Here is a 22,903-nt window from a genome sequence, read left to right as displayed (position 1 = left end):
TGATATTTCATATTAGCTTTTCAGCATCCTCATTTATGTACCTTCTCTTTCCCTTTTTTTTCTTAATGTCAAAATAAGGAGCTAATAATGCTAATAACTCAAAGTTAAAATTTAAAGTTATTTTCCTATTGAATTTCTTTAAGTTTTCATAGGAAGTTTAAGGAAATGAATACTTATTATCTGTTATCTCATGTCAAATTCATGGCAATGCTACTGAGTTTTACGTTAATTTTCTCATTTAGTCCTCATAATATTACTTAAAAAATAGCTATTTTATTCCCATTTTACAGTAATTAGGCTTATAAGAAACAAGGAGGAAATGCAGTTTAAATCAAAAAAGTGTCTAACTTTAAAAGCTAAGCCATTCAGTTGATAGGCAGTGGGAGTGGAAAATGGGGACCCCAGAAAGCCCAGAGCAGCCACATCCCTGCCACCTGCCTAGTTTCCACTATAACCAGGAAGAGCCGAAGCTACCACAAAGAAACCCCAGTCACCATCAAGGTAACCATGAGCAGCCAGGCTGAGATCCACCTGCTGTCAGCAGCAAATACAGAAAAAAAAAAAAAAAACAGTTTTTTTTTTTTTTAACATTGTTTTAATCAAGTAATGTAGCTGTTTGAAACAGGAAATTTTAAGACCATCAAATAGATCAAAGTGAAGGATTAATTTATTAGGATAGCCTCTATGGATAAAACTTCTATTCCGTGGATTTGAATTCCATTGGAAGTTTGGCACCAGACTGAATACTAGTCTAAACCAAAATTTTCTCTTTAGTGTTTAGAAGCCCCAAATAGGTTTTCCTTCAGGTTAAAAGAAAAAAACCTCCCAAACTAACAGAACCTCATTAGCTTAACATTATGTTGAATGCAACTTGGCCTGGTCATCCCTATCTCCCATAGAATTTTAGATGAAAGCAAATTGGCCTATGGCAAAGAATCTGCAACCTAAGTGAGATGTAAATTTACAAAAATTTCATCTCTTTGGTGTGACAAAACACATTCCCTCCAGATTGGTGCTTTTGCTTCACTCATTAAAATCCATCAAAAGGCAGGGGGGCGGAGGACCAAATCTGTATGTCTCCAGTAAGATTACTTGATTTTACCTCCTTGAAATATCCAGCTAACAAGATTTTAGCATATCAAATATTTGTATAATTTCCAATGTGAAAAATTCTTACATACATTAAGGTCTCATTATAATCTTTGAAAATGGATAACAAAAGAAAAAGATGCTGCAAGACAGTGTTCAAAACAAACTTAACCCTTTGGATTGTTGATTCCCAGTGTATTTTGTGGCAAGGAATAAATGCAACAGGTTTTTCCCTTAACCTCAAAAAGAAAATGTTAACTAGACTAAACAGGTAAGAGCTGCAGACATGATACAACTAGGAAACTGACTTGAGTTGGTTACCACAAAAAAGTTGTCAACATTTAGAAACCTGGCACCACAGTGTGCAGAAACCCAGGCAACCTCACACAGGCAGTGCCGGTAGGTGGGGACAAGAAGATCATTGCAACTAATGTTTTGGGGAAAGTAAAATGGTTCGATGTAAGAAACAGATGTGGTTTCATCAACAAAAATGATGTATATGTAAACCAAGGAAGATGCATTTGTACACCAGACTGTCATAAAGACTAACCCTAGAAGTATAGGAGATGGAGAGACTGGAATTGATGTTGTTGAAGGAGAAAAGGGTGCAGAAGTAGCAAATGTCACCAATCCTGGTGGAGTTTCAATTTAAGGCAGTAAACATATAGCAGATTGTCACCACTATAGACCCCTTCCACGTCCATATCCCAGGGGTTCAATGCAATTGTCATCAGGATAATCAGAATAGTGAGCATGGGGAAAAGAATGTGAGATCCGAGAGTACTCTTGAAGGCCAGGCTCAACATGCCTATCCTAGCTCAGGTAATGGTTGCCACCTTTCTATCTGCAGAGACCCCATGGGCGCCAACTAGAGTATTCCAAACCTCCTGTACAGGGAAAGGTGGTGGAGGGAGCTGACAAACAGGGTGCAGGAGAACAAGGTAGACCAGTGAGACAGAATATGTATCAGGGTTATAGATCGATATTCTGCAGGTGTCCTCACTGCCAAAGACAGCCTAGGAAGGACAGCAATGAAGAAGATAAGGAAAATCAAGGAGAAGAGAGACCATGTCAGTAGCCACTTCAAAGTTAGTACCACAGCATCTTCAATTATCTGCTGAGACCTTCAGAAAACCCTAACCCACAAGATGACAAAGTGACAAAGGCAGGGCATTCAGCAGCTGAAAATGTGCCCACTCCCAAACCTGGAAGTGGGGTGGGGGGCTAAGTAAATGCTGATTTACCATTACCATCTTTATCATCATCCATATTAGGGTTTAGTCATCCAACAAATAGAAATGATTATGAAACTCCAATAAAAAATGAACAATTGATGAGAGTTGTAGACTGTCCAGATACTTTTTGTCCAGATAACTAGGATTACCTGCATTATCTATTCAGCATGGTTGTTTTTAAATTGTCTCTTTTTGGTAATGACAAATATGCTGTATTTGTTTTTGTAAGCCTGTTTTTTTTTTCTCAATACACCTTTAAAGTTTTTTAAATTGTTTCATTTCTGGTCAAATTGAGATTTTTTAAGAACCTAACTTGTAATGTCTAATAAAAGGTAATAACCTATTTTTTTCAACAAGCCAACAAATTGTTAACAAAGGTCTTAAATAATTGTCAAAAAGCTAGGCCATTCATAGTAATAGCATCCAAGAAGACAGACATTTAAACTGAAGCAAACTCAAAAAGAGCAACTTCTGAGTAATTAGCAAAATATTAAGCTTTAGCCGAGAGCTAAAAAGTAAAGTAGGAGAATGATGAAGCACCACAATCAAGATTAAAAAATGTTTCTAAAATCACAAACTTTCAATTAGAAGTAGGACAGATTATGGTCATGACTGAAGATTAGGGAAGTACTGATTGTATCAATGACTCATAGTAGTTCAGTTCAGAATTTTATAAGATATGATTCTAGAAATAACCTGATTCTTTCTTGAAATTCTGTTTCAAAAAGAAAATGTTAACTAGTCTAAACAGGTAAGAGCTGCAGACATGATACAACTAGGAAACTGACTTGAGTTGGTTACCACAAAAAAGTTGTTAACATTTAGAAAGTTGAAGCACATATTCCAGGATATATGAAAATTCTGGCAATGATACTTGAATCCTCTGGCTTTGGAATGTTTACTTCCGAGCTATCTGGTTATCTGGAAGAAAGAAAAGCAGGCTATAAACCCACTCAATATAATTTATTGACAACAAAGCCTATTTATGCATTTATTTTGATAAACAGATGAAATGGCAACTTGCAGCATATGGGCCTTTTGAAACTCTCTCCATGCTAAAAAATAAGGGGAAATGCATGTGGCAAAACACTTCGAAAATAAGCAAACCTCAGACTTTTATCATGAGATGTCTGATGAACCCAAACACAGCTGTGTACACTTCTATCAATTGAATATGGCATTTTTCCTCAAAAACAGCAAACACCTCTTCATGTTTCCAGCCTACTTGTAACACCATCCTCATTATTAGTTTTCTTCATGCATAGCGTACTTTAAATGAGAAAGGCTTGCTCTTAGCCCATGCACAAGCTAAATTGAAGTGAGGAGAATACTATTTCTAGAAAATGCAACATCCTCAGAAAGCCCTAAGAGTTATTACAAAGCAACCCATTTTGATCTGAATGAGATATGATGAGCAGCCTGTGAGCAAATGGATGGAAAGTTGACGGGCATGATTAGGTTAAAATAAAAATAACAGACTATTTCAAAGATTTTACTTTCTAAATAGATATAATGTAACATATTGGTTGAAATAAGTTGAATTATTTTAAAAAAAATTTTGCATAGCATGGGTAAATACCATCTGAGAATGGGAAAAAAGGAACAACATTGTACTGGAAACAATCTCTGAAAATAAAAACATTGTTTATATGTGTTTCCCTCAAAGGTAGCAACATGTCAGCATGGTAACTCAACAATGAAACAACAAATTCAAAACAAGACAAAAACAAAAGCAAACAGCATGGTTGACCATATAGACATCCCATTATATTTATACATTTTATTTTTATGTGTACAGCAGTTATATGTATTATTAGTTTCATATGTGTTGGTTTATTCTTAGCTAAATCATAGTTTCCATGAGAGTTGAGATCAATTATTGAAAAAAAAAATATATATCACAGTCTTAGGAACCTGCCTAATATTTAATATAAAAAAAAAAGATGTTTAAATATAGACCTAACAGGAAAGGAGTGAGAAAATAGGGCAAAACTAAGTATCTGAAGAAATAATGGGCAAAATTTCCCAAATTTGATGAAATACAAAAAATATACAGATATAAGCAGCTTAGCAAATAAAAGCAGAATAAATACAAACAAAATATTCTACACATAATAAATTAAAGCTGCTGACAACCAAAGATGAAGAGAAAATCTTGAAAGCAGCCAAGATAAAATAACAGATTTAATGTAGTAGAAATTGATTCAGATAATCACTGATTCCTCATCTGAAACTGGAATCTAGAAAATAGTGGATTCATTATGTGCACTGAGAACAATTTAAATGTCAACTCAAAATTTGAAATCCAGTTTAAATATCCTGTGAGATTTAAGGCAAAATATATTTTCAAAAAAAAGAAAACCAAGAGAATTTAGGATCAACAGACCCACCCTACAATAAATTCTAAGGAAAATTCTTCTCAGAGAAGAAACGATACTCAGATTTCAAGAAGGAATGAAGAACACTAAAATTAATAATTATCTTGGTATATATAAACTACTTCCCTTCTAAAGATTCATTTTTATTATATAAATCCAACATCTTAAAAAAAAAAAATCCAACATCTTATGAAGGCATTTACCAGTCAAGATCATATATAGAGAGAAAATTATATTTAGGAAACTTTATATATATAAAATATGTAAATTATATATATTATACATATATAAATTATCTAATGATAATATATAGAGAAAATTATATATAGGAAACTTTATATATACAAAATATATAAATTATATATATTATACATATATAAATTATCTAATGATAATTACATACATATTACATATATATGGAACAATTATTTCTACTTGAATATTAAATAATTGGTTATTAGTAATAGAAATATACAAGAATACTTCTGCATCTAAGAAGTGAATTTGGGACGCCTGCGTGGCTCAGCAGTTTAGCACCTGCCTTTGGCTCAGGGTGTGATCCTGGAGTCCCGGGATCGAGTCCCACATTGGGCTCCCTGAGTGGAGCCTTCTTCTCCCTCTGCCTGTGTCTCTGTCTCTGTCTCTGTCTCTCTCTCTCTGTCTCTGTGTCTCTCTCATTAATAAATAAATAAAATCTTAAAAAATAATAATAATAAAATAAAAAGTGAATTTAGTAAAATCACAGTATTCAAAGTTAATATTGTTAAAATCTGTACTTCTGATACTAGTAGCAAATAATTGGAAATAATAAAAATAAATACCATTAATATTAGTGTTAAAATATTTTTAAAAGTTAGGAATATATTGACTAAAGGTTGTCTAGACTTCTACTTTGAAAATTATAAAATATTGATAAGGTAAATTAGAAAAGACCAAGTAAATGGGAATAGAAGTCATACTCATGAAATGGTATACTCAATACTGTTAGAATCCTAACTGATTCAATTATAGATTCAATACAATCACAATTTTAATTGAAGTGGTCTTTTATTTCACAGAAATATACAAGCTGAATCTAAAATTTTAATGGAAATATAAAGGACATAGAACATACGGCATAATCTAGAACATTGTGGGAAAATAGTAAAGAACAAATAGTATATAATTATTAAATAAACATAGAGATAACATACTAAGTTGCATGCATGAATCTCAAAAAATATTATCTATATAATGAAAAAAGAAACTTTCCCAAAATACATAATGCATGATTTCATTAATATGAAATTCTAGAAGAGGGAAATCAATTCCATGGGAAAAAGGTAGAAGACTAAATGGTTGCCTCTCAGGGATGGGAGCAGAAAGTGATGAAGTGCATAGGGAGATTTCTGATCAATGATAAAGTTCTGTAAGCTAGTGTTTGGGGTTAAACAGGTGATTGAATAGATAAGTGTAAATTGTACATTCACTGTATGTAGATTTTGCATTAAAAGTAAAATACAGATATCGAACTCTAATGATATGCATGTTTAGATATTTAGCAAAAAAATTATTTTTAAATGTACAGAAAATAACAGATTAATGGCTGTGTAGAGAAATGAGTACATGATAGAGCATGTATAGGAAAATATTAATCTAGGTGATATGTTTATCAGTGTTCTCCATAAAATCCATTCAGATTTTTAGGATAATGATTGTAGTAAAAGTTGGGAAAAACAAAAATTGCTTTTTGGAAATACATGTTTTTGCTTTTGAAGTCCTTTCCTTCCACAAAGTAACAGCAACTCCAGAGCAATCATGCTCATCATTCAGAAGGCATGAGAATATAAATGTGAAGGTAATAGCAACTTTATAGTCTTTAAAAGATAATCACCAACTCTATAGCCTTTAGAAAAGTTAAATTAGTGAAACACCTCTATTCTTAGCATAAATTCAGCTAAGTGATCTTGTCAGTTTCCTCCCTTGCTCCACAACTTCAGTCCACATCTAAGAATTAGGAGTTTCCTGTCAGCTCAATTATTTTAGGATGAAGACTCAAAGTCTATATTCTCATAATCAAAGGCCATATTAAAACATTTGGTGGATGTGATATCTAGTTGAAATTGCACGGACTTCGGAATTATGTAGACTAGGATTGAAATCTCAGTTTAACCTCTTATTAACTGTAAGATAATAAACAGAGAAGTCACTGAAGTTATCTGAACCAATTATGATTATATAACATAATGCATTAAGGCATCTGACACATATTATGCTCTTTGTAAGTAGTGGCTTTTTAAATTTTTTATGCAAGATGGAATATTCCCTAGAGGCTCAGATCTTCACAAATCATCTAGAGTTTCAGGGTAACAACTGAGAATGTCTTCTTTTAACACTATTGTCTAAATTAAAAAAAAAAAAAAGAAAACAAGAAACATAGCAACATTTAGGTAAAAATCGTTCTCTATTCAATAATAAGAACCTCAGGCATTAATAACCTCTTAGATGCAAAATGATAAGTAAGTTGTAATCTATGTTACAGTACCATATCTTTGTTTTTTTCTTAAGATTTATTTATTTATATTAGAAAGAGAGAAAGGGAGAGAGAGAGCTGGGGGAGAGGCTGAGGGAGAGAGAGTCTCAAGCAGACTCTGCACTCAGTGCAGAGCCAATGAGGAGCTTGATCTCATGATTCTGAGAATAAGACCTGAGCCAAAACCTACAGTCAGGTGTTCAACCAACTGTACCACCCAGGAGCCCCTAGAGTACCATTTCTCAATAAATAATTCTAATACAACTTTTGGACAAGATATTTGAATAAAATATGTAATCTATTAGATCAAATGACATAATTGGAAAAAGTCAGAGTTATATGTATATAAACAGAACAGAAAATGTCAGGATAGTATCATACCTAGGGCATTCTACTTCACTAACTAAAATGATCTAGTACCATCTCTCTCACAGAAAGAGTAGAGTGACTTTGTATAAGTCATGGAAAATTCCTAATCTGAGGTTTTTATTTATTTTATTGTATTTGTTTTTATTTTTAAAATTAAATTAAATTAAATTTTTAAAAATATTTTATTTATTTTGAGAGTGGTGGAGTGGGCAGAGGCAGGAAGAAGCAGAGGCTCACCTAAGCAGGGAGCCCAATACAGGGCTTGACTCCAGGACACTGGGATCACCAACTGAGCCTAAGGCAGACACTTAACCAATTGAGCCACCTAGGTTCCCCTCAGGTTTTTATTTGAAAAATAGGAGGAGAAGAATATATATATTTTTTAAATTTTTTCTATTATTGTTTCCATTAAGAGTCCCCTAGATCCAATGCAATGAGCTATACAGGATAAATGTGGCCTTTGAACTATCTAATATCAGAATCTCTTGAAATTTTAACAGGACTTACCTACCTTGAAAACCCATTTTTTTCTGAAGGAGAAAAGAATTAAGTTTCCACATTTGGAAAATAATCCTTTTCTAAGAGTGGTTTCCAACATTGGCTGAATTTTAGTATCATATGGGAGTTTAACAAATAATGATATTTTGGTCACAATTCAAAGATTCTGATTTAATGCATTTGTGGTTCTGAGTATTGGAATTGTTAAAATCTCCCCAGATGATCCTAATATTATTATCTATTATTATTGCTACTGCTCTAAAACAGTTTTTGAACCTAATGTGTATATAATAACTTGTAGATCTTGTTAAACTATTTTTTCTGATTTAGTACATATGGGGTTGAGTCTGAGACTTTCCTTTTTAATTTTTAAAATATTTTACTTATTTATTCATGAAAAACACACAGAGAGAGGCAGAGACATAGCAGAGGGAGAAGTGGGCTTCCTACAGGGAGCCTGATGTGGGACTCTGATCCCAGGACCCTCAGATAATGACTTGAGCCAAAGGCAGAGGCTCAATCACAGCCACCCAGGTCCCCAAGCTTGAGACTCTCTAACATTGCCAAGACAAGCCCATTCTTGGTGACCTATTACAAGGCTGTTGACAAGGTTCAAGGAGCTAAAAATTGGTGCTGGGCCTACTTTAACCTTGTACTCTAACTTCAACAGAATGTAGAACTGAGTCTAAAAATTAGAGGACTCAAATCATTCCTTTTATTCTCATGTCAATTACTAACTGAGTCCCTTTCTTTTCCCCCCCTGTTAGAAAGTGGACAGTCTTTTGGCAAAATGAATAGCTTTGATTAGGATAAGTGGCAAAACTTATTGTTGAGGTGAAATTAACTGGGAGATTCAATGAGGAATTGAAGCTGCTAAAATTTTGCTATCCAGTACAGAGTCCACTAGCCATATGTGTGTATTGAGCACTTGAAATACGGCTAGTTTTAAGCAAATACAAAACACATACTAGATTTTAGACACTTAGCATGATCAAAATGGAATGAAATTAAAAAATCATTATGAAGAAATATTTCAAAGAAAAAACCTAGTCTCCCAACTTGAAAAACTAAGATAAAAAGTTTAAATTTAACCCAAATCAAGGAGGACAAAAATTATAATTATTAAGTATTAATAAATCTTTGAAACAAATTAGAGAATACAAATATAAAATCAACAAAAAGTTGTCTTCTCTAAAAATATCAACAAAATTGTCAAGCCTTTAGTTAGAATAACCAAACCAGAAGAGAAAATCAGATGAACTAAATGAAATTTGTAAACTCTGAAAGAGACATATTTTACCATAATGACTTAAGAAAAAAACAGAAATTATCAACAAATTTATAAAATGTAAAGAACGGCGCCTGGGTGGCTCAGTCATTTGGTGTCTGACTCTTGATTTTGGCTCAGATCATGATCTCAGGGTTGTGAGATCAAGCCCAGTGGGCTCCACCCTGGGTGTAGCGCCTACTTGACACTCTCTTTCTCCTCCTCCCTCTGCTCCTTCCCCCTCCTCCTCTGTCTTAAAAGAGAGAGAGAGAGAGAGAGAGAGAGACTGAATTACTGAATTTGTAGAACAAAACAAAAAACTAACCCTAAAGAAAAGTCCAGTGCCAGATGGATTCAGTGCTAAATTCTTCCAAACATTTAAAGAGGGATTAATATCAATTCTTTACAAATTCTCAAAAGTTAGAACAGAATAATTCCTAACACATTGTATTAGGGCAGTATTGCCTTGAGAGCAAACAAAACGAACACATTACAAGAAAGAAAAACTATAGATCAATATACCTTATGAATATAGATGCAGAAATCATCAACAAAATACTAGCAAGCAGAATTGTGCAATATATTAAAATGATTATACAACATAACCAAATGAAATTTATCCTGGGAACACAAGTGGTTCAATGTACAAAAATCAATATAATAACACTAACAAACTAGAAATATGAAGAAACTTCAAACTAATAAAACCCACTACCAACATCACACTTAATGGTGAAAAGTTCAAAGCTTTTCATCTAAGTTCAGGACTAAAACAAGGATCCCTGCTCTCATCACTTCTATTCAACATTGTACTGGAGGTTCTATTCAGGGACGTTAGGCAAGAAAAAGAAAAAAAAAAAAGGTCACCCTTATTAGAAAGGAAGAAGTAAAAGCCTCTATCTACAGGTGGTCTGATTTTGTATGTAAAAAATATTCTACACAATCCACAAGAAAATATTACAGCTAATAAATACATTTAATAAGATTGCAGGATAAAAGATAAGTATAAAATCAGTTGTGTTTCTACTCATTATCAATGAACTATCTAAAAATAAAATTTAAAAAACAATTCTGCAACAATCAAAAATGACAAAATAGGTAAGCATATAACAGAAAAGTATAAGACATGTATAGTAACTACTATAAAACATTATAAAAGAAATTAAATAAGACTTAAATAAATGGAATTACAACCCATGTCCATGGATCAGAAGGCTTATATTATTAAGATGGCAATACTCTCAAAATTGATCTAATATTCTTCAATCTCTATCAAAATTCCCGCTGCCTAGTTTGTTTTGTAAGAAATTAAAAGGCGGTTCCCAAAATCCAAGTAAGGAACACATAATAGCCAAAATACATTTCTAAAAAGATGAAAACTACTGGAAGGCACACTTTCTATTAAACAAAATTTACAACTGAGCAGCCCCGGTGGTGCAGCGGTTTAGCCCCGCCTGCAGCCCAGGGTGTGATCGTGGAGACCCGGGATCAAGCCCCACGTCGGGCTCCTTGGATGGAGCCTGCCTCTCCCTCTGCCTGTGTCTCTGCCTGTGTCTCTCTCTCTCTGTGTCTCTCATGAATAAATAAATAAAATCTTTAAAAAAATTTTTACAACAAACCTACAATAATCTATGTAGTGTAGTACTTGCATTATGTTTAGACATACAGCTCTATGAAATAGAATTGTTATGAAATAAATATTTACATTTATGGTCAGCTGATTCTTTGCCAGGGGTGCCAGGACAATTTAATTTGAAAAAAAAAATAGTAAATAGTATTTCTACAGAGGTTGCTGCGACACCTAGATATCAAGAAGACAAAAAAGGAAAAAAGAAAAAGAAAAAAAGAATTTGGAAACTTATCTCCTACTACACAGGAAAATTAACTCTAAATGCATTACAAACCTAAATAGATGAATTGGATTTCACAGAAATTAAAACTTTCCATGCTTTAAAGCACACAATCAACACAGTAAAAGGCGGCAGTCAGAACAAAGAAAAATAATTGCAAATCATATATCTGAAAGATTATATTATATATACAATAAATAAATAATTACTACAACTGAACAACAACAAAAAACAGTCCATTTAAAAATAATGGACAAAGGATTTGATTAGATATTGTTCTCAAGAAGGTATATAACCAGTCACTACATAGAAAGATGCTTAGTTTTATGCCAACCAAAAGCAATGAGATAATACTTTACACCTGCTGGAATGACAATTCCCATCACAGATCACTGATGAGAATATAAAATGGTTCCAAACACTTTGGAAACACAATTTAGCAGTTGCCATATAATCCATATTTTCTACTCCTAGGGATATACCAAAAAGAATTAATAACATATGTTCATGCAAATATTATATACCAGTGTTCATTGTAGCATTATGCACAGTAGCCAAAATTTGGAAACAACCCAAAAGTCCATCAGTTAATGAGTTAGTAAGTGTAATATGGTATAATCCATAAAATTAATATTATTCAATTATAAAAAAGGAACAAAGTACAGATACATAATTCAACATTGATGGGTCCTTAAGACATTATGCTGAGTTAAAAAAGCCAGACACAGAAAGGCATATATTATATAATTATGTTTATATTAGATAGCCAAAATAGGCAAATCTATAGAGGCAAAAATTATATTAATGGTTCTAGTTACTGTAGTCAGTAAAATAATTAGAAATTACTACTCCTGATGAGTACTAGGCTAATTTGGGGGGAAGTAAAAATATTCTGGATTTAGTTATTGGTAATGTTTGCACAACTTTCGAATATAAAAAAAAAAACAATGAATCCAATGTATACTTTAAAAGTGTATGTCTTATGATATGTGAATCATACCTCTTTTTAAAAGTAATCCCTGAAGGGATCAAACTGTTTCAAAATAATTTAACTCTGTGCCAGAGCACAACCCACGAATATTTATAGGAATCCAGAGACATTCAGCATCCATCAAGTAAAATTCACAATGTTTAGCATCTAATCAATTAATGCCATGCATGCCAATAAGCAGGAAAATATAACCATACTGAGAATAAAAACAAAACAATCAAAACTGATCCAGAATTGACACAGACATTCAACATTTAGGCTTTTCTCTGCTGCTACAAAGGAACTTTGAAGATTATCTCATCAATGACCATGAAAATGAAATATAATCTAAAATAAAACATAATTTATTTTTCAAATTCAGAGAGCAGAACTTGTTCAGGAGCAGGGTAGATATTATATGCACACAAATTATGTCTTTTGTGATTTGATAAGAAGGACATTAGGAAATACTTTTGTATCTTCCAGTATATCTCACTGACTTCCTGGCCACAGTCAACTTTATCACTCACAGTTCATAATTTGAACTTAAACAAAAGTCTTCTTACTTCTAACTTTTAATACAAATGCGCTTGCAGTTTTTGCAGGATTTCATCCAAGCTATCTGAGTTATATCACATCCTTCCTTGAAAAAGAAAGAACTATGAAAGCGGGGAAACATGCAATCATAACAAGTGAGCTTCAATGAAGAAAAAAATCATTCCTCTTAAATTTTTAAAAGATAGATTTATTTATTTGAAAGAGAGAGGAGAGAGCATGTGTGAGCGCATGCACCTGAGAGCAGGGCAAAGGACCAGAGGGAGAGACACACGTAGTCAGAAACTGAACTGCACGCAAAGCCCAACATAGGGCTTCACGTGGGTGGGACTTGATCTCACAACTCTGTGATTTCCACCTGAGCCAAAACCAAGTGTTGGATGCCCAGTTCACTGTACCACCAAGGTGGCCCCTGCCATTCCTTTGAATCTGTCCATGGCACAGGCTGTATTCTGAAATCAAGGAACTAGTCGTGCTCCCAGCAAGGTCATGTCTCTGCCTCTCCTACCTTTCTTGAGGTGTCTCTTTTAAAAAGTCTTTTGTAGATGAGGCACTGTTCACCTAGTTCTCAAGTCCTTTTCAGAGGAAAATCATTCCACATGTAGGTGTAGATTTGTTTTGTCCATAGGAGGAGGTGAGTTCAAGGTCTCTCTATGCTGCCACCTTGATTTGTACATGTGTAGTATCTCTTGTGTTTGTCCTTACCAAGGCAACATTTTAATCTACATTTAAAGCAAGCCTTCCCATTTTCCTCCATTGGAAATAGTAATGGGCTTTCTGGAATTTTATGGGAAGAAAATGTCCATTTTTACTCAGAGATATGGAGTGCAATGGGATATAAAATAATTCTTTTTTATGTATTTTTATTTTTATTATTTTGTATATATTTTTTATTGGAGTTCGATTTGCCAACATATAGCATAACACCCAGTGCCCATCCCATCAAGTGCCTCCCTCAGTGCCCGTCACCCAGTCACCCCATCCCCCCGACAACCTCCCCTTCCACTACCCCTTTGTTCGTTTCCCAGAGTTAGGAGTCTCTCATATTCTGTCCCCCTCTCTGATATCTTTTCCATTCATCTTTTGATGGACACAAAAGCTTCTGCACAGCAAAAGAAACAGTCAACAAAACTAAAAGACAACTTACAGAATGGGAGAAGATATTTGCAAATGACGTATCAGATAAAATAATTCTTGAGAGGATTTCTTTCTACTCGCTGTTTTAAACAGCCTTATTTCTAGTACCAGACTGCAAAATGACGCAAAGAGAAATACATCCTCTATTGCAGTACATATTATTATTCTTGATTTTGGGGGACAATATTGCCTTGTCTGATCAATAAACTTTGATGTCTGACTTACCAGATGTCAATATCTGCTTTTTCAAGCTATTTTTTTTTTTAATGGGATGAGAGGTTAAGTGGTTTGTGGAGTGCCATGGGGTGAGTCATTCCTGAAGCGCAACCTAAAAACCCAGAAATATGAATTACTATCCCTGTTCACCCGTGAAAAGTATGTCTTAAAGAAAGCATAATTTCTTGCTTTTGGGAACTCCTGTTTTTGTCTTCAAGATTCCAAACTTGATATTGGTTATAAAAATAGTTATATCATTCTGATATCCATTTAGATGTTATGAGTTCTTTAGATATTTAAGAAAAAAAGAATTATTACAGTAAAGCCTTGAACATAAGTGAAGAAAGTGAACAGGCCTCTTGGTTGTTTAAAATGGAGAAGTCTTGGGGATCCCTGGGTGGCTCAGTAATTTAGCACCTGCCTTCAGCCCAGGGCGCGATCCTGGAGTCCTGGGATCGAGTCCCACGTCGGGCTCCCGGCATGGAGCCTGCTTCTCCTTCTGCCTGTGTCTCTGCCTCTTTCTCTCTCTCTCTCTCTCTCTATCATGAAAAAATAAAATCTTTTAAAAAATGGTGAAGTCTTATGGAGGTGGTGCTTGAAATCTAACTTTCTGGCTTATAACTGCGTCTTTTGGAATATCATCAAAAGTTTAAAAATATATTGCATATTTGACTATACTTTACTGAATGAATTATGTAATTTCAATCAGGAAATAATTTCAAGTATTGGAATTTAGAACAAGAAAGGGATAAAATCCTACTGGGATATCTAAGGTTGGTAGAAGGTTTGAAGTACATGTGTACATTTCTCCCTGATGGTAACTTGAAATTTTATTTTCAACTCTCCTCTTGTTTCTATAACTTCTACAACTTTGATAGGCAGGGTCCAAATCAGTGAGTCTTGATTTGGGTCTGAGACTCTGCATTTTTAACAAGCTCTACAGCAACAAAAGTGACTGGAAGCCTCTTTAACACAGTAGTTTTCAAGTCAACCACATATTTGCAATAACTAGAAAGCTTTTAAAAAGTACCAATTAGAATCTGAGGTGAATCCCAGGCTTTGGAATATTTGTAGGGTTGAAAATCACTAATATTGAAATTTCAATCATTCTTCAAATCCCAAGTTAGGTCTCCACTTCCATTCATCTCTCATTGATGTCTTCCCTATTGATTTCATTCTTCGCTTTTCATTTACTTTCCTGATAATCTGCAGCATCGTCTAGTCAAAGTGACAAGATGTATTTTTACTTTTTGTAAATCTACTACATATTTCACTGTGTTATCCTTGTGTCCCTAATAAAACACTCTTTCTGTGAATGCAAAAACTGTTATCTCTGCATTAAATGTATAGTGTTCCATTATCATTGAAACATATTGGGTTCACATTAACTAGAGGCTAACTCCCCAATCAACTAGTAGTCATGGTATTTGAAAAACAATTTAGAAAATGCTTTTATACATTCTTATTTTTGTTTCATAGCAAACTTGTACACGAAGTAATTTTCAACATTTATACCAATAAATGGAGAAAAGAGGTAGTTTTTAAGTTTAACATGCATACTAACTACTAGAGCCAAAATAATGGAAGTGGTAACAAATTGTAAAATGCAGGCAAAGATAGTTGAAGTAACTAAACCAAGGACTAAAGTTCCTGAATGATGTAACTTATATTTGAACTCAGAACTCCAGCATCCATATTTTAAGGACCTTGATGTTACTGCTGAGGAACTCATTCATTGGTGTCTATATTTTAAACTGTAGATCCAGTTGAGATGTGAAAATTATTCATTAACACTTTGAAGAAGCATGTTAACTATTGATTTTGATGATTTACAAATAACTATGAAAGTAGAGCATAAAAACAATTTTGAAATAATTCAAATTGAAAACCTCTTTAGTGAAAATACTCAATTGTCTAAAAGATTGATATAAAATTACTTTCACTTGACTTTACCAGACATTTAACAGTTATTTTTCTAATTTTATACAAATAAAACTTAAGCCATATATATATATATATATATATATATATATATATATGTGTGTGTGTGTGTGTGTGTGTGTGTGTGTGTGTGTGTGTATGAAAAGTAATATAGATGATAGATGGATAGATAGATGATAGATTGATTATATCTGGTAATTTTGCTCTCTAGTCTTATAACATTAAGCACATTTTAGATGATGGATAGAGAGATAGTCAAATAAATACTTTAGAAAAGATACATTGCATTCTTCACTTTTAATCCACTTTTCTGATACTTTAAGAAGAAATACATAAAATTAAAGCCTTATATGCAAGCCTGTATATAGTCTCTAAAGATAAAACCATGAATCCTTAATATGGGAATTACTACTAGAGATATAGGTGCACTTAAAGGCTGCCAGGCAAAATTCTAACATGGTCCCCATGACTTTTACCCCCGAGGTCACTCCTTTAATTGTAAGCTACAAGGCAAATGTATACTGCAGATGTGGGTAAATTACTAATCAGTTGACCTTCAACTAGGATGCTTGTCTGGGCATCAGAGGCTAAGCCAACCACATGAGCCCTTGAAGCTGAGGGTTATCTATGGCTAGTTAGAGAGTTAAGTCAAAGTGTGAGGGCAATTCAACAAGACAGATCCTTTTTCCAGACTTGAAGGAGCAAACTGCGATGTTTATGAGGATTTATGAGAACTATGGACAGGAAATCAGTATCTTCCAGAAGCTGACAGTGACTTCTACTTGATAGCTCATAAGAAAGTGAGATCTCATTTCTACAACTGCAAGAAAATGTTTCTCCAACAGCTTGAATGAGCTTGGAAGCAGAATATTCCCCACAACTTTAGATGAGCATGTAGTTAACCAACAATTTGAATGTGAGATCCTGAATAGAGAGAATCCAAATGCTGGAATTTACAATCTTATGGTTTCCATGGATTAGGAATTTAGCATGGCTCAACTGGATTTTCTAAACTTGAAGCATTGTATTTTATTATTTTAAGCATTGTATTTTAAGTTTTAATAGAACCTTGAATTTTTCCAGGACCCAATAACTCCTTTAAGAAAATAGACTGCAAGGCCAACTTAAACTAAAATTCCTTATGAGAATTCAACCCAACTACATTTAGGACTTCTGCCTCTGAATCAAGTAAAGCAGGGACACTTGTACTTAAGTCTAGCATTAGAAATTTATTGCAATGAATATGCCTTTGAGCGGCATATTTTGTATACAAATACAAACCAGAGGTATTTGTCTATATTTAGGTGATAATTTTCTACTTTATTAGTCTTCTCAGGAAATTTTACCCACTTTTGTGTATAAAGTCAGAAAAGGAAATATAGCCTTATATAGCCTTTCTTGAACTTCAGGCACAGAAACCTAACCTGAAATTTTGATTTGGGGCTAATAATGGAAAGAAAGATTGGAGAAAACCATTTCTTCAGGCAATAAAAGCAGGAGTACTAATGTTATAGGGCATCAAGTAAAGATACAGTGAGGGTTTTCAGGAAAGGATGACTGAACCTATGGTTCTAACTGTGCAAAGAATCAATGAGGGGGGAGTTGGAAGGTAGAAAAAATTATACTTTTTACATGTTTATTTTACGCATAATACTGAGATCTACCTTTTACACTACGCAGAAAAGTATTAACATAGCAGGCCTCGGGATCCCTGGGGGCTCCTCGGTTTGGTGCCTGCCTTTGCTCAGGGCGCGATCCTGGAGTCCTGGGATGGAGTCCTGGGATGGAGTCCTGCGTAGGGCTCCCGGCATGGAGCCTGCTTATCCCTCTGCCTATGTCTCTGCCTCTCTCTCTCTCTCTATGTCTATCATGAATAAATAAATAAATCTTAAAAAAAAAAAAAAAACATAGCAGGCCTGCCACTGTTATTCTTAAAAAAAAGGCCTTCTTACAAAGTTTGTCATTTGGCATCTGGGAACTTGAATTTCATGTGTTCTCACCATTTCCTAATTGATCAGGATAGCCCACTGTGTCCAGATTATTTGTGCAGGCAATGTTTTTGTTTTTTTATTTATTTTTTTTTTTACGGTATCTTCTAATTTTCTCCTCTTTTTTTTTTTAAATTAATTTTTATTGGTGGGCATTGATTTTGTATCCTGCCACGCTACCAAATTGCTCTATGAGTTCTAGCAATCTTGGGGTGGAGGCTTTTGGGTTTTCTATATAGAGTATCATGTCATCGGCGAAGAGGGAGAGTTTGACTTCTTCTTTGCCAATTTGAATGCCTTTAATGTCTTTTTGTTGTCTGATTGCTGAGGCAAAGACTTCCAGAACTATGTTGAACAACAGTGGTGAGAGTGGACATCCCTGTCTTGTTCCTGATCTTAGGGGAAAGGCTCCCAGTGCTTCCCCATTGAGAATGATATTTGCTGTGGGCTTTTTGTAAATGGTTTTTAAGATGTCGAGGAAAGTTCCCTCTATCCCAACACTCTGAAGGGTTTTGATCAGGAATGGATGCTGTATTTTGTCAAATGCTTTCTCTGCATCTAATGAGAGTATCATATGGTTCTTGGTTTTTCTCTTGCTGATATGATGAATCACATTGATGGTTTTACGAGTGTTGAACCAGCCTTGTGTCCCGGGGATAAATCCTACTTGGTCATGGTGAATAATTTTCTTAATGTATTGTTGGATCCTATTGGCTAGTATCTTGTTGAGAATTTTTGCATCCATGTTCATCAGGGATATTGGTCTGTAATTCTCCTTTTTGGTGGGGTCTTTGTCTGGTTTCGGAATTAAGGTGATGCTGGCCTCATAGAACGAATTTGGAAGTACTCCATCTCTTTCTATCTTTCCAAACAGCATTAGTAGAATAGGTATGATTTCTTCTTTAAACGTTTGATAGAATTCCCCTGGGAAGCCATCTGGCCCTGAACTCTTGTGTCTTGGGAGGTTTTTGATGACTGCTTCAATTTCCTCCCTGGTTATTGGCCTGTTCAGGTTTTCTATTTCTTCCTGCTCCAGTTTTGGTAGTTTGTGGCTTTCCAGGAATGCGTCCATTTCTTCTAGATTGCCTAATGTATTGGCGTACAGCTGTTCATAATATGTTTTTAGAATCGTTTGTATTTCCTTGGTGTTGGTAGTGATCTCTCCTTTCTCATTCATGATTTTATTAATTTGAGTCTTCTCTCTCTTCTTTTTAATAAGGTTGGCTAATGGTTTATCTATCTTATTAATTCTTTCAAAGAACCAACTCCTGGTTCTGTTAATCTGTTCCACAGTTCTTTTGGTCTCGATATCATTTAGTTCTGCCCGAATTTTAATTAACTGTCTTCTTCTGCTGGGGGTGGGGTCTATTTGTTGCTTTTCTCTAGTTCCTTTATGTGTAAGGTGAGCTTTTGAATTTGAGTTCTTTCCAGGTTTTGAATGGATGCTTGTATTGCGATGTATTTCCCCCTCAGGACTGCTTTTGCTGCATCCCAAAGATTTTGAACGTTTGTGTCTTCATTCTCATTAGTTTCCATGAATCTTTTTAATTCTTCCTTAATTTCCTGGTTGACCTTTTCATCTTTTAGCAGGATGGTCCTTAACCTCCACGTGTTTGTGGTCCTTCCAAACTTCTTGTTGTGATTAAGTTCTAATTTCAAGGCATTATGGTCTGAGAATATGCAGGGGATGATCCCAATCTTTTGGTATCGGTTCAGACCCGATTTGTAACCCAGTATGTGGTCTATTCTGGAGAAAGTTCCATGTGCACTTGAGAAGAATGTGTATTCAGTTGAGTTTGGATGTAAAGTTCTGTAGATATCTGTGAACTCCATCTGGTCCAGTGTATCGTTTAAAGCTCTCGTTTCTTTGGATATGTTGTGCTTAGAAGACCTATCTAGTATAGAGAGAGCTAGATTGAAGTCACCAAGTATAAGTGTATTATTATCAAAGTATTTCTTCAGTTTGGTTATTAATTGGTTTAAATATTTGGCAGCTCCCACATTCGGGGCATATATATTGAGGATTGTTAAGTCCTCTTGTTGGATAGATCCTTTGAGTATGAGATAGTGTCCCTCTTCATCTCTCACTATAGTCTTCGGGGTAAATTTTAATTTATGTAATATAAGGATGGCAACCCCTACTTTCTTTTGAGGACCATTTGAATGGTAAATGGTTCTCCAACCTTTTATTTTCAGGTTGTAGGTGTCCTTCTGTCTAAAATGAGTCTCTTGTAGACAGCAAATAGATGGGTCCTGCTTTTTTATCCAGTCTGAAACCCTGCGCCTTTTGATGGGGTCATTAAGCCGGTTCACGTTCAGAGTTACTATTGACAGATATGAGTTTAGTGTCATCATATCTATTCTGTCCTTGTTTTTGTGGATTATTCCACTGAACTTCTTCTTAAAGGGGAATTTTAAGAGTCCCCCTTAAAATTTCTTGCAGAGCTGGTTTGGAGGTTACATATTCTTTCAGTTCCTGCCGGTCTTGGAAGCTCTTTATCTCTCCTTCCATTTTGAATGAAAGCCTTGCTGGATAAAATATTCTTGGTTGCATGTTCTTTTCATTTAGGACCCTGAATATATCCTGCCAGCCCTTTCTGGCCTGCCAGGTCTCTGTGGAGAGGTCTGCTGTTACCCTAATATTCCTCCCCATAAAAGTCAGGGACTTTTTTTCTCTTGCTGCTTTAAGGATCTTCTCCTTATCTTTGGAATTTGCAAGCTTCACTATTAAATGTCGAGGTGTTGAACGGTTTTTGTTGATTTTAGGGGGGGATCTCTCTATTTCCTGGATCTGAATGCCTGTTTCCCTTTCCAGATTAGGAAAGTTTTCAGCTAGGATTTGTTCAAATACATATTCTGGCCCTCTGTCTCTTTCGGCGCCCTCGGGAACCCCAATTAAACGTAGGTTTTTCTTCCTTAGGCTGTCATTTATTTCCCTTAATCTATCCTCATGGTCTTTTAATTGCCTGTCTCTTTTTTCCTCAGTTTCCCTCTTTGCCATCAACTTGTCTTCTATGTCACTCACTCGTTCTTCCACCTCGTTAAGCCTCGTCGTTAGGACTTCTAGCTTGGATTGCATCTCATTTAATTGATTTTTAATTTCTGCCTGATTGGATCTAAATTCTGCAGTCATGAAGTCTCTTGAGTCCTTTATGGTTCTTTCTAGAGCCACCAGTAGCTGTATAATAGTGCTTCTGAATTGGCTTTCTGACATTGAATTGTAATCCATATTTTGTAACTCTGTGGGAGAGAGGGCTGTTTCTGATTCTTTTTTTTGAGGTGAGGTTTTCCTTCTAGTCATTTTGCTCAGTGCAGAGTGGCCAAAAACAAGTTGTATTGGGAAAAGGAGAAAAAGAGAGAGAAGGAAAGAAAAGAGAAAAAGAAAAAAGAGAAAGAAGAAAAGAAAGGGGAAAAAGAGAAGAAAAAGAGAAAGAAAAAGAAAGAAAGGAGAAAAAAGAAGAAAAAAGGGGTGGGGTGGGGTGGGGTGGGGGAAGCAATCAGAAATCAAGAAGAAAGAAAGAAAAAAAAGCACAAAACAAAACAAAACAAAGAAAACAAAAACAAAAAACAAACAAACAAACAAAAAAAAAAAAAACAAAACCACGGGGGAGTATCTTCCGATTCTGTGTACTTTAAGTCCCTTGACTTCCCCTGGAACTGGCTCGTCTCGCTGGTCTTCTGGGGGAGGGGCCTGCTGTGCTGATTCTCAGGTGTGAGCACTTGGGGGAGCTGCTCTGCCCCTGCCTGGTGCAGGGCTCAGTGGGGGTTGTTCACCCCGTGAGGCCCCGGGAGGAAGCCACAGTGGCGGGGGCAGCTCTGGAGCCCTGGAGTCAGCCCCCGCAGTAGCTCCGGGGCTCTCCGTCTGCAGGGCCTGGGGGCTCCGGGGCGGGGCCGCTGATCTGCTCAGCTCGGGGCAGGAGCGTCCTTGCTGTCCTGGGCCCTCCCTGCCTCTGCCTGTCCCGGGGGAGGCCGGATCCTGGGCTGTGTCCCGGCGCCCTGTGCTCCGGGGCCTGCGCTGTTGGATTCGCGCTCCCGCCCCGCAGCCCCCTCCGCGGAGCCGCCGCCCGAGCCCCTCCGAGCTGCTCCGGGTCCCGCCGTGCGCGCTGCAGCCCTTAGGAGCTCGGCGCACTCTCCCGGGGCAGGTGCCTGTTAGTGTCCCAGGGAGCCCGAGGGCATCCCCGCCCTCCTGGTCCTGCTCCAACTCCCTGCGAGCCCCTTTCCGCCCGGGAAGGTTGGTGCAGCTCCTGCTCCTCCAGGACGGGGCTCTCCTGTCCTGGGGACACTCGCCCCGGCCTCAGCCCGGCTCCTCGCGGGGCCCCTCCCCCTTGGAGGCCTTTTGTGTCTTTATTTCTTTTTCCCCGTCTTCCTACCTTGATAGAAGCGCGAACTCTTCTCACTGTAGCGTTCCAGCTGGTCTCTCTTTAAATCTCAGGCCGAATTCGTAGATTTTCAGGATGATTGGAAGGTTTTCTAGGTAATTTGTTGAGGACAGGTGACTTGGAGACCCTACTCTTCGGCCGTCTTGCCACCAAGCTCGACAATGTGGTTTTTACTGAATGCCTGCTTTTGTTTTGAGAGTCTGAAATTTTGCTATGTGATAAGGGAGAAGATGCCTACAGACCAGCCTCAAAAATATTCTCTGGGCACTGAGCCTCAATTGAGCTTCCCTGAGCAGAGACATCATACACATGTCGGTGTGTTTCTGTTGCTGATGAAAAGTGTACTTTGTGTGACCTCTTATGATGGGGACAGAGCATAAGGAAGCCTATACCTGGATTCTTCCAAACTCCGTTTATCCTTATAAATTGCTTTAATAGATCTTAGCTGTGAGTGGAAGTGTAGTTGACCTTTGAACAACACAGGTTTGAACTATGAGTCCACCTATAAGACCATTTTTT

The 22,903-nt window shown here is 36.0% G+C and overlaps 1 pseudogene; it reads left to right on the top strand.

Annotated features, from left to right (window-relative positions):
• Positions 1 to 392: 392 nt before the first annotated feature.
• LOC112916884 (Y-box-binding protein 1 pseudogene) overlaps positions 393 to 22,903 on the top strand; it is a 62,867-nt pseudogene continuing 40,356 nt past the window's right edge.

This window comes from Vulpes vulpes, chromosome 8 (genome assembly GCF_048418805.1).
Source record: "Vulpes vulpes isolate BD-2025 chromosome 8, VulVul3, whole genome shotgun sequence".
NCBI lineage: Eukaryota > Metazoa > Chordata > Mammalia > Carnivora > Canidae > Vulpes > Vulpes vulpes.
This window is presented reverse-complemented; position numbering and strand designations above follow the sequence as displayed.